A 17715-nucleotide genomic window follows, 5' to 3' on the forward strand; every position below is an offset into this window, starting at 1 on the left:
ACTGCTCGTCATCATTCAAGTAGTACTTAATATCTGTACAGAAATTTTTGACGTTTAAAATTTGATTAGATTTTAAGAGGTAATACAAATGAATGTCAAAAGAGTTTTTGATTAAAAAAACAAATGGTAAAACTTACCTTAGTAAATATAATAGATTCCCTTAAATCCTCAAAACAACCGAAAACTAGTTCTTGTGTTTTGATTTTTACACGTAGAAGATTATTCTTCAATATATACTAACAAATACAAACAAAAAAATATGACCAAAAATATTTGAACATCAAATATCAGGTTAGTCTGAAGGAACGAGGTTATGGCAACTGGCGTTACTACAAACTTTCAACAAAAGATTGCTAAACAAAAACAGTTCAGACAAATTTTCCAGGTAAATAGTGATCCAGCATAAGATATCGTAAAAATTATAAACAATTGAGTGTAATGGTCGATGCGGAATTGTTTTAGGAAAATTTCCTTTGAAGGAAATTTGTAGTCTAGCGCGAAACAAAGATTTTTTATGAAAATTGTTTTTCTACAACACTTTAAGGAGCAATGAAGCGTAGACAGAGCATATTAAGATGAGTCTCTAATTTTTTTTCTGGATTTGGAACAATTGCGGCACAGTTATTTATAATTTTGTCAGTAAAATAAAGCGCAGTTTTCTCTTTTAAGTTCCTGTTGAGTTTGAGCTGACATGTTTTAAGTTTGAGCTGAGAACACATAAACGACAGTTCAAACTCAAGCTGTTTGAACTTGCAGTTATGTGTTTCAAGATTTTGGCACGTTTTCCCCGATAAATGCCGATAATTCTTTCAGCATCCACAAACACAGTTGAACTTCGAACCCCAAGATATTTAAAAATCAGTTTAAAAAGATTTTCTTAAGCTGCAGTTTAATGCAAAACGGATAATATTGATTGAAAAAATGGTAAATTGGCCTTAAATGGGTACAATTTTATCGTTTCTTCTTTCCCCGAGAAAAATTCTAATTTTTCAAGTATTGGGTTCTACAATTTAAGAACATTAAGCATATGTTCAGTTCAGAAAAAAACTTCAAAATCGATTTGAAGTGGACGAAATCAATAAGGAAAAATAGTGACAAATCGATGGAAAATATTTCATCTTCCGCAACTGGATTTACTTTTGTAGTTGATTTCTGCATCGGAGAGCTCTAAATTGAATGCACACATTGATGTAACATGCCCCTTTGAAACCTTAAATTTTTTCTGAATAAAGAAGTAGGGTCTTTTTATATTTATACTGGATATAAATCACACCACACCCTATGTGAATATTTGACAGCAGAATTGTTTTGTTTGAAGCCAAGAAAATGAACAGCAGTTTTGCTGTTTTGTTGTGTCAAATAGAAAGGACGCCAGTTTGGCATGAAAAAAAGAACATTGAAAAAACTTTGAGACTTTTTAAAACTGATTGGAAATCGTTTGCGACTCTAATGACGACATTCTGTTTTTAGACGGCTATTTTTACGAATAAAAAATTGTTTTCAAGCCTGAATGCTACTTGCCAATCAATACTATACTTTGTTTGCTTCTTCAATTTTGGTTTACTTTATGCACGTTCGTTTGAAATAAAATAGTGAGAATGGTTGTTCTGAATAGTTTATTTTGTTTTGTGCATAAGTAACGATAAGTAAGCAAAGAAAGCATCACAACTACTAAGCTTGAGCTTTGAAAAAATATTCAAACAGTCTGACAAGTCTGTAACATTACTTTCGTTTGTCAAGGTTCAGTAAAGCTGCCTAGATCTTGAGAAGTTTTCGTGTTTGGATGAGCTTTCTGAATCTTTACTGTGGACTTTCATACTTCGGATCTTGAGGTCAAAATTTGCAGCAGTTTACAAAATCACACTCAGAGGTAAAATTAATCATATACTACGGTGTAATGTTCAGAACCTCAAAGTTGGGGAGGAAATATTTGCTCAATTGGAATTTTTTGGTGATTTTTTTTCAAATTTAGCTATCCCTTGTTTGACTGTCTCTGCCCAATATATTAGTTTCATTAATGATTGAAAGCACTGGCTCTCAAGAGTTTAAATTAATCTGTTAATTGATTTCATTTTGACTCTAACAAATTTAAAACATTTACATAATTTGTTTCCGTAAATTTTGAACTCGAAGGTGCTGCCAATTTTCTTATCATATGAAATAAACTAATCTTTAAAAGATTTTTGGCCCTCTAACGCGAAATACTTGAATCGTTTGAAGGAATTCAACTTATATCTACAACTTTGAAAAAACTTTTCAAAATATATGTTTAAATTGAAATGTTAAAGCTTTTAGTTTTGACCACTTGAAGTGATTCTCAAATTTTGTGACTTTTTTCTTAAATATATGGTTCTCTGGCGTCACTAATGAGGCAGAATTGTTTAAACTAATTAATTTCGACTGTTGCCTAACTGTTTTATCAACATAAACTACTTGGGCAATTTGCAACCAAATCTATAATTATCAGTGGCTATTTTTTTTTACTTTAGCCTGTTTGCCTAATCTCATTACTGACTAGAATAATCGGTTTCTGTATGATGCTTAAGAAAATGAGTAAAAATTCCAATTTTTAGCTAAAGCAAAGTCTCAATGTCTTGGAAAATGTTTGTTTTCGGAAATGGCCAATTTTCCAATTTTCAATTTTCAATTTTCAAACTCAGCCTGACGAGTCTTTAACATTACTTTTATTCATCGTAAGGTTCAAAAAAATGTTTAGTTTTTCAACAAAAATCGGTGTTTCCTGAAGTTACTTTGGATTTTACAGTGGAGGCCAAATTTTGGAACAGTTTACTATATATCACAGTCGGAGGTACCTCAATGATCAACCACTATTTTATGTTCGAAATCATAAAATTCTGGAGGAACTAATTACTCAACTGGTGTTTTTAGTCACTTTTGGTCAACGAGTATATTTATCGAAGAGTTGTGATTGGTATCAGTGAAAAACTATCCACCTCTGACCGTCTAATTCCGCAATAAAAGGGTTTCTCCGCTTGAACGATTTCAATCATTATTGATGTAAGAAATTTTGTGGTCATTGAAAACTTTTGCTCTATTTTTGTTGACGTTACTGATGGTTTCCGCTATTTACCAAATTGTGGAGGACATTCGATTTAATAAAGGAAAGCCCTCCTATTTTTCTCAAAGCTCTCCGAATTATTTGATGCTTTTTGTTTTACATGGATCTAAATTTTTTGATAATTGAGTCAATTTTTAAATAAGTTGACATTGAATGCAACTTTCAGCAAACATTTTCTAGTTTTGTATACCATTTTCGTTATGCTCTCCAAAAAATTTGATGCATTTTGTTGTACATGGATCTAAATTTTTGATAATTGAGTCAATTTTTATATAAGTTGTCATTGAATGCAACTTTCAGCAAACATCTAATTTTCTATACCATTTTTTAAAAATAAGTCCTACTTATTTTTTAGATGACTTTTTATTCTTTTAATAAAGTTCAGAGCTAAAAACTGCAAACTTAAAAGAAAAAATGAGAAAAAGCAGACCCCTCTTCATTTTCATGATTCTGGAAAAATTAATCTCCGAGAGGGCGAAGTGAAAAACTACGGAACAAATTGATTTGTCAACATTCTATATCGCTTGAAGCAGCGGTTTACCGACGATTACGAATCCGTGAAAGTGTACGACGTGTTTTTTAGAATACCATAAAGAGGGTACCATAAAGAAAGTCTACAAAACAATGGAACAAGTGCAGTGAGAAGAACTAGGTTGTTCAATTTTTCGGCGTATGAAAGAAAAATTTTTCCCGCATAACAACTCATTCTGTTTTCAAATAATGTCTAGGAATGCCATTAAAAATAAACATTTGCTAATGTCGGATTTTCGAAGCTATGTCAAGCTATATATGCCCTTTCTGGTTTTTCCGCTCGCATACTATTTAGTGGTTGCATTTGTGATTTTTTTTTCGAAATCGAGCTCTTCCTTGGTTGTCTTTTTCTGCCCCATCTGAAAATTTCATTATTTTTTGAACGCATTGGCTTTCGTAAGAAGAATAATTGTAATTGTAATTGCTTAATGATTTCATTATGTTCTAACTGTTTTAATGTTATATAAATCGTTTGTTCTCTATCAAAATTGATAACTTTATTTTGGAGCTGCACCATGTTGCGATTTTTTATTGTCTATCACATCGATTTTTTAAAAAGCTATGTGTTTTAATTGAAATGAAACGAAAAATTTAGATTTGATCGCTTGTAGCTTCTTCGTTTGCCATTTTTCTTGTCACTTAGTTTTTTTAATGTGTTGTTCGGGTCTCTCTAACGAGGCAAAATTGGAGTTAGTTAATAATAGTTTTGACCGATATCTAACGGTTTAACAACTTAGTGTAGTTGGGCACTTTATAATCTAATGCAGATAAATGTCTGGTTATTTGTTCAACTTTCATTCGGTCGCCGATTTGATGACAAGTATGATCAGTTTCTGTATTGCGTATATTAAAAATGTTGTGTAAAGATTCCTTTTTTAGCTGATTAAATTTCTCAATCAATTTCTGCAGTAGGAATTTCTTTGACCATCTTTAAAAACAAATTTTGTAAACAACATTCTGCAACTCTAGGACCCATCTTAAAACCCCTTCCTTTTTTGTCTTCAAAATTACATTGTGGGGTGGATTTGTGAAGGGAGATTATCCAGACTATCGAGTTGAGGCCGAGGAAGGTCGTCAAAACCGGTTGGATCCAAACTTTACAGCCCAAACTCAGCCCCCCTCCTCCTCCCTGTCACCTTTCAGGTCATCGAAACATACGATTCTTGGAGCGGTTTGCTTGTTGAATCGTAATTGCGTTTAGACCATGAAATACAACCTAAGAGCTAAAGATCTGGTCCAGTCTGAAGCAAACCACGATAACAATTCATGCCCCCCTACTCAATGTTCTTTGAATATCAATGAAAAAGTGCCAGTTTCTTTGTCTCCCGCCAAAAGTTACTCACAGGAACAAACCATTAGCAGTTTAGTAGAAAACGTTATGTCAGACACCTCAACTGGTTTAACACAGCAGATAATTGAATTGACAATAAACGATGACATATCTCGTTATCCCGACAGAAAAGATAACCTATATGAAGTCTCCATCTTGGAGCACGACTTGGTCAAGTCCAAGGTGAGGTACTTGCGTTGGGGTCCAAACTACGATGAATGGGTGTACTCGAATTCAATTTGGGCGTATTCACAATTCACTCAACTTTTTTTTTAACAGTGAAAAAAAGATACCAAAAAAGCTCTCTGCCCGCATAGACGAGTTGGTTCAATCTGCAACACTGGGCAGTGGCCCATCAGGCCCCAGTGACAATCCAAGCCAATTTCCAGATTTGAAAACTTTTTGCAGTAAAAATATTCCAACGATCCGCTATATCCCCGTGAAGTTTCGAATGCCATGGTCCGGGATTATTACGTCAATCATAGAGGAACGCATCTCAAATCCTGACTGTGTTGATAACTGGAAGAAGATTTTCGCTGTTAGCAAATGTGTTTTGCGTGGCGTGCTTACAACAGAGGGGGTAAAAAACATAAGCAGTAGCAGGAAAACTCCATTATGAGTAGATTTGAGCGATGAAGATCGGGTGAGTATGCTGCCCTTTGGTACGAAGGGGCTTCAATGAAGCAGGCAAAAAATAAAAGTAACAGCACAATGGAAGCGCTTGCCTCCCGAGCGAAAACAATTTGTCTTCAAGGAAGATTTTATCCTCGGAGGGATTAGCACCCGACAACAGAAAAACACTCATTGAACTCAAAAAAATGCATCCAGAGGAAAACGAAATTCTTGAGCCGTTGGAAGACTATAGTTGCGAAGCTTATCAATTCGATGAGGGAAAGGTCCTTTTGCAGCTCCAGTCTTTTTCGAAATTCACAGCAGCTGGGCCGTCCAAAATGTACCCAGAGCATCTTCTTCACGCAGACAATTGTTCAATTTCTGATCAATCCGAGCGGGCAATGAATTCCCGAACCAAATCAGTGAACTCGGCCAGCAGTGGCCAGCTCCCAAGTTTTGTGGCTCCAGCTTTTTGTAGTGCTACATTAACAGCATTGAATAAAAAGAAAACCGGCATTAGTCCTATTGCTGTGGGGGAAGTTATTCGGTGCCTTGTTGCCAAGTGCATTGCAAAAGAAGCAGCCATTGAGGCGGTTGAGTTGTTTGGTACAAAGCAGTTGGGAGTTGCTGCCAAGGGAGGTGCCGAGAGCATAGTGCATGCCACAAAAATAACCTTCGAAAGAATGAAGAGAGTAAAAAGTGGGGGCATAGTTCAAATTGATTTCAGAAACGCATTTAATTCAGTGAAGCGCAGTCATCTCCTCGGCTCAACAAAAGTTTTGATGCCTAGTATAATTTCATTTGCATCCTTTTGTTACTCGAAACATAGTGATTTGTTCTTCAATAGCTCAACTGTTGACAGTCGGACAGGATTGCAACAAGGTTATCCACTAGGTCCACTTCTGTTTTCATTGGCCATCTGGCCTCTTATTGACGAAATCGAAAGCAAAATACCGAATCTCTTGGAACATTGCTGGTATCTCGATGACGGAATTATTGCAGGAAACGATATCGAACTTTGTAAAGCGTTAGAAATTCTCTCAGAATCCGGAGAAAAATTTGGTTTGGAACTCAGGAAGGATAAGTGCGAGCTATGGTCAATCGAAAGCAAGACAAAAATTGACAGTTTGATCAAGAGGAACTGTGTAGATGGAATTGATATTTTGGGAGCTGCTATAAGATCCGATGCTTTTGTTTCCTCTTGTTTACTCAAACGCGTTAAAAAATTGGAGGAACTTCTAGATATATTAGCATATGTAGACGATCCTCAATGTGCTCGAGGTATTTTGCGTTTTTGCCTTGGTGCTCCCAAAATGGTCTACTCTTTGCGATGCAATTCTTCTTCGGACGAATCAAATAAAATCCTTCGAAAATTTGACTCGATTCAGCGTGCAACCTTTGAAGGTATTCTTGGAGTTTTGTTGTCAGACACCTCTTGGGACCAAGCATGCCTTCCAGTCAATAAAACCGTTGTAGGAATAAAACGATCAGCAGATCAAGTTCAGGCTGCATACGTTGGATCTGTTTTTCAATCCTCTGTTCTTGTAGAAAAATTAACAGGCCAAAATCCAACTGAAGACATCTCATTTGTTAAAGCAGTTGAAGAAATGAGCGAAATTGCGACGACATATCCCTCTCAAAGAAAAATTCACGAGGAACTTGATAACTCAGCCTTTGACAACTTGTTAGGAAAACAAAGTTCCATAAGAGAAAAAGCTCGCTTACAATCTCTTTCTCTACCGCAGTCTGGTGCCTGGTTATCCGCAGCCCCAATTCCAGCTCTGGGACTACACCTTTCTTCCAATGAGTTCCGTGTTGCTCTCAAGTATCGACTGGGTGTAAAAATGTACGAGAACGAGAGAAAATGTCCTTTTTGTAAATCTGGGACTCTAGATGTAATGGGCAACCATGCGGTGTCATGCCATGGTCGCGGTGATATGATCTCTCGTCATGATCGTATACGAGACAAAATTATATCAGCTTGCTCTGGAGCTCTTTTGTCACCCATCTCTGAACAGAAAAGTTTACTACCCGACAATAACTCCAGACCGGGCAATATCTTCTTACCTGTATGGAATGCCGGTCAACCAGCAGCTTTAGACGTTAACGTCACTTCTCCCTTGCAGTCAAGCCTTATTATAAATGCGTCGGAGAAGAGTGGTTTCGCTCTGTCAGCTGCTGAAGACAGGAGGTACGAACAGAACGCGCAAAATTGAAGTGAAGTCGCAAATCAAATCATTCCTCTGGCTTTCGAAACGTTTGGAGGATTTTCAGAGACAGCTCGAAAGACCCTCAAACGAATCGCGACTCTGGCTGATAACAGAAATTTGCAGCCGGCGGGGTTGTCGGTAGCCTTCAGAAGGTTATCTCAATCAGTCTCTGTGACAGCAATTCGGGGGTCTGCAATCATGCTCCTTACAAGGGACGCCAGATTATAGACACATAAGAAACATGGGCAGATCTTTGAATCCTTGTTGCAGAAGTTATGAGGCGAATAGGCCTTGAATAGTTTGTCATCCATGAGCGGGGACAATCTTTAGTGATAAGTTTTTGACCCACCCATTGAGCGGGGAGCCCAAATTTAATGAATTATCATACTAGTTGTACCTCAGGGGCGGGTGAAATGTGATTGCCCAGATCAGGAAGTTTTACCTCAAACAATTTTTCCAAAAAAGAAACTATTTTGATTGCATGGTTGATTGCATGGGTTGAACTGCTAACTATGATCATTGATCGTTTATTAACCAAGATTTTCTAATTTAAGTTAATCCTAATTGTTTGCTCCCGGAAGTTATTAATTTTCAAATTTTCATAGTTACCTTCTTTAGTAATCATCGTTTTCATAGTTAACTTTCAACTTAGTCTCATTAAAAACAAGTTATATCTGACTTTCCCCAAAATTTAGGACTTTTTAACATTTTCAAGTACTTGAGCCGATGTTTGCAGAGATTTATTGTTCCGTGCTTCTGATACGTTTTTGGTGCAGTTAATTTTACTTTTTTTTGCGTGGTCTCTTATTTTCGTTTTTAAAATTTATTTTCGTTTATAAACAAGTCTTTACATTGCATTTATCTTTTCAATAATTTTTTGGAGACGACAACTATTGCCTAGTCCAGAAAACCGCGCAGGTAAGAATTCTCAGGTCGTTTGATTTTTGTCAGTATCTCAATACATCCCGGGTATATCCTCCATAAAATCCTGCGATTTTGTTGTAAAAGTATGTGTGTGTGTGTGTGTGGGGGGGGGGGGGGTAATCTGTCTATGGGGGGTAAATTGATGTAAGAGCGTGGGGGTATTTTGTTCAGAAGGGGTAAAATGGTGTAAGAAAGAGGCGGTTATTTGTTCAGAGGGGGTAAAACGATGTAAGAGTTGGACTGCCAAGGGGAGTAAAAAGGTGTAAGAATGAGGGGTATTTGTTCAGAGGGGGTAAAATGAGGTAAGAGTTGAGATGTCAAAGGGGGATAAATTGGTTGAAGAGTGAGGAGTAGTTTGCTCAGAGGGGTTAAAGTGAAGTAAGAGTTGGGCTGCGAAGGGGATGAAATGGTGTATGAGTGAGGGGGTTATTTGTTCAGAGGGGTTAAAATGATGTAAGAGCTGAGCTTCTAAGTGGGGTAAAATGATGTAAGGGCAGGGGGTTATTTTTTCAGAGGGGGTAAAATGAGGTAAGAGTTGAGCTGCCAAAGAGGATAAAGAGGTGTAAGAATGGGGGGTAATTTGTTCAAAGGCGTAAAAAGATGTAAGAGTTGAGCTGCCAAAGGGGATAAAATGGTGTAAAAGTGAGAGTTTAAATTAATCAGAGGGGGTAAAATGAAGTGAGAGTTGGGCTGTCAAGAGGGTAAATGTTGTATGAGTGAGGATGTAATTTGTTCAGAGGGGGTAAAATGATGTAAGAGCTGAGCTGCCAAGGGGCTTACAATGATGTACGAGCGAGGGTTTTTTGGTCAAAGGTGGTAAAATGAGCTGCTAAAGGGGTAAAGTGGTGTAAAGTTTGTTCAGAGGGGGTAAAATGATGTAAGAGTAGGGGTTAATTTGTTCAGAGGGGGTAAAATGAGGTAAGAGTTCAGCTGCCAAGGGCGATAAAGTGGTGAAAGATTGGGGGTAATTTGTTCAGAGGGGTAAAATGATGTAAGAGTTGTCTGCCAAGGGGGTAAAAAGGTGTAAGAGTGAGGGGATAGTTTGTTAGAGGGGGTAAATTGAGGTAAGAGCTGAGCTGCCGGGGAGTGGGGTTAAAATGGTGTATGAGTGAGGGGGTAACTTGTTCAGAGGGGTAAAAAGATGTAAGAGTAGAGCTGCCAAAGGGGAGAAAATGGTGTAGGAGTTTTTTGGTGTAAGAGCTTCCAAAGGGGATAAAATGGTGCAAGAGTTTTTTGGTGTAAGAGGTCTCAAAGGGGATAAAATCACAAATGACATCAAAGATCCTGAATTACACATTGCTAGTACATTTAGGCTTAAGTCCCTGTTTGTCAGCTTGATTTGCACCACTGGGAGTCCTGCTTTGGTGATGTTTGTTGCTACTACCGTTGTAGCATCTAAGATTTTCTTTGTAGTTTCATTCTTCGGTAGGTCGCTGTGCAAAAGCCTGTTGTGTCGCCTTCCACAGCTGGGTGCACTACAAGTCCTGCTTTTGCAGTCCTTCGACATGTGACCTGGTCTCAAACAGTTGAAACACAGTCGGAAATTCAGGAATTGCTCGCGTCGTTCATTAACATTCATTGATTTGAACTTTTCACAAGCCAAACAGGTTGTTGTCCGTCTTGAAGGGACATTCAAAATTCTTGGGTTTGCTTGACTCTTCAGAGTTTGAAGCAAAGGTACTCGTCTTCGGTTTATCACGGCTTTAAAAGTTATTTCTGTCAAACGATCAGTTTGTCTGTGCTAACAAGTTCTCATGAATTACCACCTTGGAGGCAAGCCATTCTTTGAAAACAACCAGGCTGCCTCTCAGTAATCGACGATCTTGCATATACTGCATCCACTGTTCTCTCAGTTGCGGGGAAAGTTTTCTAGTTGTTGAACTTAGCCCTGATTCAGCTTCTAGGTCTGATGTGAATCCAATTACAAGTTGAGTCAAGGTGTTCAGCACATTTGTAAACACAATTGCAAACTTGACAAGGCTCGTAGAATTGTCGTGCCGAATTGGAGGATGAATATGCATTTTCTTGAATTTCGGGTTGACTATGACATTGGATCTGCCATACTTCTCACAGAATATATCCCAAGCATGATAGTATGATTGTGAGCTGAGTCCGTTCCCGATGTTGCTGCTTTTGCTTGACCCGTGAGATTTGTTTATAGGTATTGCATCTTTCCGTATCGCTGATTGGCTTTTGATGAACAACAACATCAAAGAGACCTAACCACTCTGGCCGCTAAAGAGGATCTCCTGAAAACTCAGTCAGTTTTAGTTTTGGCAAGCCACTGGCACCACTGCTTGATACTGGTTGGTAAATGACTTGGGGTGGTTTGATTCACTGTGCTCCTGTTTTTGCTCTCGGCAGACCTGTTTCGAGAGTTGTTAATGGGACTCTGACTCGTGTTTCTGGGTTGAACTGCTGACGTTCCCTGCTGCTGAAACGTCGTCCTTGTCAACGGCGCTAGCGGGTCCGTTACTCTAATTGGTTTACGGATTTCTGTTTTGCTGAGAAAGCTTGGTTATGTCAGTTGCGTTGAAAAAAAACCTTCACCCGTTAGCAATAGCGGGTTAGTTTTCGGGTAGGTGCTGGAACGTTTATCAACTCTGTTTTGTGTGACATTCGTTGGAGAGTTGATAACAACGTTTTGAGATAGTGGCCGTCTAGGAAACACTGTTGAGCCACTGATTCTGCCCACCTTGCTGTTTTTTTTTGATTTCGTCTTGATCCAACACTTTCTATCTCATCTGCCACTGAACCTGATGCCCCCTTGAGCTTCCTTTGTTCAACTCAAGTTTCAGACGTCTTTGTTCCTCGTCTTCCTCTGCTTTCTATCGTTCGTTCTCAAGAACTCGCTCATGCCGTTGAAGAAGCAGTTTGTCTTCTTATTGATTGTTTTTTAAGACGTAACTCTTGTTCTTGTTGTTGTTTTTGTAACTCTTGTTCTCGCTGCTGCTGTAGTCGCTGAAAACGCAATTCTCCTTGTTGACGACGAAGTTCTAATTCTTCACGGTCCTGCTCCGACTCCAACTGCCCCTCTCGCATTCGTTGCTCTGTTTCTCTATTAGCTCTCAGGTTTTCGAGATCCATTTCTTCGATCTGTCGCCTTCTCGATGATCGCGAATTAGCGATACTTGGTTGTTTTCTGCTTCCTTGTGTAGCAGAATGCTTGGAAGAGACCTCGACATTCTCCTCAGCTTTTTCTATTGCTCCATTTCTTGTATCAATTACAGTATTGGCTGGGTGTTTATCAGCAACCGATGTGGATGAAACTTACGATGTTTGATTTCCACTCACTGCGGTTTGCTGATATTGCTTGAGTATTTTTCGAAAATATTTTTTATGCTTGCTTAACTTTGTCAAATAAACCGTGGCAAATTCTGACTTCACAATTTGTATAATTGCTGCGTGAATTGAGTCTAACTTCGTTAGTAGCTGTTCCAGTTTACTGCACAAAGCTTGCTTGCGGGAGTCGTCTAAATTTTCTGATCCTAACTCCTCTTCCATTTTCTCTTTTTCTCTATAAAACGATTCACATTTCTCCGCACATTGTGTTGAGCCGCAGGGTGTCTTTCGTGGGTTGAAAACGCAGTTGCGAAACTCTGTTCTTCTAAGTTTTGGTATTTGTTCAACCAACCATTTGAGTGTCTGCTTCTTTTTGCACAATTTTCGTTCGGTTTCACCATCAAAACTTTCCCAGTACTTTGGCTTCAGGAGTTGCCTCTGCTGCTTTCCTCGAGTTCTTCGTAAGTTTTGAAGAAGTTTTGATTTGCTCTTTCTGCTGATATTGTTTTCTTCCGAGCCAATTGACCTTTCACATCAGCAATGTGTCCGTCAAATGTTTTGAGCAATTCAGCTCACTCACTTTCTAGCGTCTTGAGTTGACCAGACATCTTGTAGTCAGTCGTTTTCCAATGTCTATCGGAGCACCTTCCAGGCATCGTAAAGATTTCGTTCTGGTTCACCAAATTGAATCGTCGTTGTTCTTGTTGTAGTTGATGTCCGGGTCGGCGGACCAAATGTTGCGGCTGCTCAAGAATCTCAGCGGAACTGATATACCACAGCTTGGTTCTCGAGTTTTACGCCGGCCTGATTCCCCACTGGGTTCAATTGACTAGCGATCTCGCAGGAATGATTAGTCGCTCGGACGTATTAAAGGACTGTAACTTTCATTTTGTTGATTGAAGTTAAGATAATCCTTAGTGATGTTCTACGTTCAATCTCTTGCTGAAATTTGAAAGGCTTCAGTCAGTGTTCGTATTGTTGCTAACTTATCGTCAAGTAAGCTCAACTAACTTAGAACTCGCAAGATCTTAAGATCTAGCAAAACTTAGCAAATAGACAAAAGTTGTTAAAGAATCAAATTTTAGTCAATCTGAGAGCCAACTGCTCTGTATAACAGTTTCTAATGGTTCTAAACAATTTCGGTTTCACAATTCACACAATTGGGTAAAAGTAAATAATCAAATATTCACCATTTATAACATCATTTCTACTTGTTTCTGATTGGTTAATCAAGAAAATGATTTAGGTCATTGTTTACATAATAAATGTCAAGTTACTGCAACATTTACTTTTGTTGACATAAGCACGGACGATTATTACGTGTCTCTAAATGCCTCAAATGTACAATATTTGACCTTCAATGATCACCCAAAGTATCATAGAATAAACAACATATGCAATTTAACAAAAAATAACAAAATATCGAAAAATGCCAATTTTGCACCATAAAAGTGCTAATAGCCACACTTGGGGGTCTGATGCAATAACGTTCATTTGGTCCATGAGTAGCTTAGAGGTAACCCTAACCGTGTGCCATAACCTTGGGTTCCTCGGGTTTTGCCTTCTAAAAATCGGGGGGGGGGGGTACAGATTTTCGGTCCCAACTTGTAAAAATTTTCAGTTTTGACCATTTTTGATATTTGACAAATTTCGAGTTTTTTTCAGTTCCAAACGTTATTTCTTGCTGTCTAATGGCTTTTGTAGCTGATTTGAAGTGGCGCCAACATCGTTGATATTTCTTGTGACCTTAAGTATGATTGATTAAGCGTTTGAAAGCAAATGCGGTGATTTATGTAAGAAATGCGGTGAATTTCGCGGCGAATTTTTGTAAGAAATGCAGTGAAATGCGGAGAAATTGTTTTTCACCTCAATCACCTTTTTGACCGCATTTCTTAAATTATATTGCCGCAGAAGTCGATGCGGTGAACTTTTGTAAGAAATGCGGTGAAATTCGTCGAAATATTTATTTTCACCGCATTCACCGCAATCACCGCATTTCTTACAAAAACTCATCGCATTCACCGCATTGCTAACAAAAAATTACCCAAAAACTTCAACCCGGGAAAATGAAACAGGCTAGAGCCCATCGGCCATCTTAGTACCATAGGACAAAAAGAGAACCTTTTGTGTTACAGATCGTTTTTCTAGCTCCACCAAATTTTGCGAGATGTAACAAATGTCTATTGCTCTAATTGAGAACAAAGGCTAATCTTGCAAAATTTTGCACAATCTTTGCAAGAAATGTTTAGACTTGCGGGATTGATGCAATATTTTGATAGAAGATGCAAGACACTGGACGATTAATATTATTTCCGACTTGATATGTGTTCGTTTGTACGTTTATCTGAGCACCAAAAACAATGAAGAAGAAACACAGATTTTTGGAGAAGTTCCAAAGTCGTAGTTTTCCGCCCGATAAAATGTAATAATTGGGCTGCAATGGGCAGAATTTTTAGTAAAAAGCAGCTCAAAACTCTTACAATGGGTTAAGATGATGTAAGAGTGAGTGGGTGAAACAACCCCCCACCATTTCAATTTTTGGGTCTGTCAGGGGAGGCGGGTTGTGAAATGATACAAAAGTTAGCGTGTATTTTATCCATTACCCCCTTACTTTTACATCATTTTGCCGCCACCTCCCATTGACAGCCCAAAAATATGTAAAAGTTATGAGCTGCGTTTTCCTAAAAATGTCTCCCATTTCAGCGCCATTCTCCCATTTCTCGCCTAGGCAGCCCCATTCGTTCTACCTGTTACGCCACTTCGCAGCCCCTCTTTTACACCATTTTACCGACTCTCACGATTTTAACCCCCATGGAAGCACTTTTATTGCATGGGGGTGGGGGTATTTCCACAAAAGTCCTATCATTTCATACCATTGCAGCCCACTCTTACATCCAAAATTTGCCGGGGTGTAACTCCTTAAAACGTCTCCAATTGCAGCCTACTCCTAGGTGGAAATTTTGGTGTCCCATTTCCCCAACTCTTACCTTGATATTTTGGCGGGGAGAATGGGGTAATTCATCAAATTCCGTCCATTGCAGCCCTTTCCAATTCGCATTTATTGCCAGGGTATATTTCCTTAAAAATACTCCCCTGACAATCCATTGCAGCCCACTCTTATATCGCAATTTTGGCCACGCGGTAATTCCTCAAAATTTCTCCAATTCCAGCCTATTGCAGCCCACTTTTACAACGCAATCTTGGCAGGGGTTTATTTCTTCAAAAGTGCTGCCATTGCAGCTCCACTCTAACATTATTTTGCAACCCCGCGACCAGATTACGGCCTCAATCTTTCTTCAATTTACCCCCCCCCCCTACAGACAAATTACCCCCACTCCTACAATCAAAAGGGAGGATTTTCGAACCGGTTGAGTTGGTCATCCTCTATGAATAACAAGTTCTATGACTACAACTTTTTCATAAAATGGAAAGTTATAGAATAGGATAGCTAGTCTTCAAAAAGGCCCCAGATATGCCAGAACCACTAATAAAAACAGCAAACAAATAGCAGTAATTATATATATGGTAAACATAGCACATGAAAGTAAGGGCATAAGATAGGTTGTATGTAGAAGGTCATTTGGTTTTTAAAACAATTTCGCTATTGTCATTTTTTAAAATAAAAATTTTCAATCGGACCGAGGAGTTATTCAAAGGAAACAAAACTTGTTATATTTATTTGAATATGTAATGGAAGTGAACACAGATTTGTTGGAATAGCTTTTCTACGAAAAAGTTTGGTTATCAATTGGTTTTTGAGAACATTTCACTCACAGAGACTTCACAGGTGTTTATAATGTTTTATACGATTTTTCTCTCCAAAAATAATCTTTTCATTGACTCCAGTTGCAGTGAATAATAAAAAAGGTTCAAATATCATAGACACTAATCAAAAGTAGTAAGTTCAGCTGGACCATACACCAAAGGGAGACAGAAATGTTGATATTTTGTTTTAAGTAAGGATAAAAGAACGTTTTTTGTTGATTAAATGTGTACTTGGCAAAATTCGTAAATAGCCAATTTTATTAAATGTTCATTTCTTTTAAGATGCGTTCTATTTAAGAAAGACAGATCTACTGAGTCCATCACACAGCTTAATTTCAGATATTATGGTCCAAATTTTTTGCCACAAAATTTTTTTTCTCGGTCCTAAATAGTAAGTTTCATACTTACTTTATCTGTGATAACAGTTTTCAAACACTGATTTTCAGAAAAATACAAAACAAACGTTTTTTTATTGTATATTGCATACATTACAAGTGGTTAGTTTAGTCGGCACCGAAAAAAACGTTAACAAGTTATGTATTACATTAATTTTGGCTGTCAACAAGCACTTAAATTTGTTTTTGCTTTATGAATTTTTATGACTAGAATTTTTCCATGGAATAATGCAAAAAAGGTCACCTGAGGCGAAGATTTCAATTTAGTGTAGAAAAACAAGTTTTTGAAACATCTGGCAATTGTGATCTCTAAATCTTAGGTTGCAAAAAAAATTTTTCCGTAAATACGGTATAAATGAAAAGTTCCCTTTTCCATTTTATCTTACTAATTTTTGAAACACCTTGTTTGTGCTTTGTGTTAGCCGTAATCATGATTTCTGTTAAAATTTGTTCATTTATAACTTTCATTATTGAAATTTCTAGGATTACAACTTTTCATAGACGACATAATAGGAAGTTGTGATTTTACAACTCTTTTTCAATTAGGAAGTCAACCCGGGAATGCTTTGCTATCTTTTTGAAAGAAAACCCTAATTTTTTTATCTCTGACTAGGCGATGCCCGGAAGCGTTTACTCAGTACTGAAACCAATACTAAAACGTAATTTTCTCATTAAAGAATTTTCAAATAGATTTTCTACTAATTGTTGCATGACTTACCCTCACAGAGCTGGGCACCTTAAACAGTCAAACCAGGCTCATACAATAAATTTGGTTCAAATAGATTAGAGTTATAGAAATTTTTCAACCCTCGCTCTAATTTTTAATTAAAACATTAGATTTCCCTCTTTTTGTTAAAAAACATTTTTTGCTTATGAATTGAGGGCGCCAGTCAGTTAATTTTTGACAAACAGACTTTTATGTAAAAAAGGCCGGTGAGAGTTATTCTATAAGATTATAGCAGCATCATGCAAATTACGATGTTAATGTAAGAAATTACAGTTTGAAGGCTAAATTTAAGAACTGAAAAGTGGGATTTCTAACTTGTAAGATGTCAAAGAACGTTTTTTAACTTAATGTCTAACTTGTCACTTGTTTGCAGTTTCGTAGTACATCGCTCCCATTGGTTTTTCAAGATCACGGTCTTTTTAACTGCAGAAGAGAAACAATTGATTGTTTGAATCGACCTTTTAAAGAAGAAAAATTGAGTTCGGGAAAAATTTTTCTCAGTCAATCTAACTATGTTCAGTGTTTGTCTGCATATGATTCACTTATAAAACGGAACAAATAGTAAAGACATATTTTCTGTATTTTACATTTTAAGCACCACCCTCAGAAACAACCAGATTATCTAAATCTTCCACTGATATGTCCTATGTTATCACTGTTAAAAAAAATGTTTCACAGACTATAATTCGTTATCTGGGACAAAAAGGCTCAATAATGTGCGATGGCAAATGATATTCCGACTCCGTCGCTGATCCACAATCTTGTCACCATTGTCTAGAGAAGTAATTGTTTTTTTTGTTTAAACTTCGAAAGATTCTTAATAAAGGATACTCGTCAATTAAAAAAAGGGTTAAAACCAG

General features: G+C 37.6%; 1 protein-coding gene across 1 annotated transcript in view; it reads left to right on the forward strand.

Moving 5' to 3' along the window:
- The first annotated feature begins 1569 nt into the window (after positions 1-1569).
- The window catches only part of LOC142352962 (uncharacterized), a 22923-nt gene continuing 6777 nt past the window's right edge, over positions 1570-17715 (forward strand). The window contains exon 1 of the mRNA XM_075405121.1: positions 1570-1870. The gene's annotated coding sequence lies outside the window, so the exon portion shown is untranslated. The remainder of the gene's footprint in view (positions 1871-17715) is intronic.

This window comes from Convolutriloba macropyga, chromosome 14 (assembly GCF_964194025.1).
Source record: "Convolutriloba macropyga chromosome 14, txConMacr16.3, whole genome shotgun sequence".
NCBI lineage: Eukaryota > Metazoa > Xenacoelomorpha > Acoela > Convolutidae > Convolutriloba > Convolutriloba macropyga.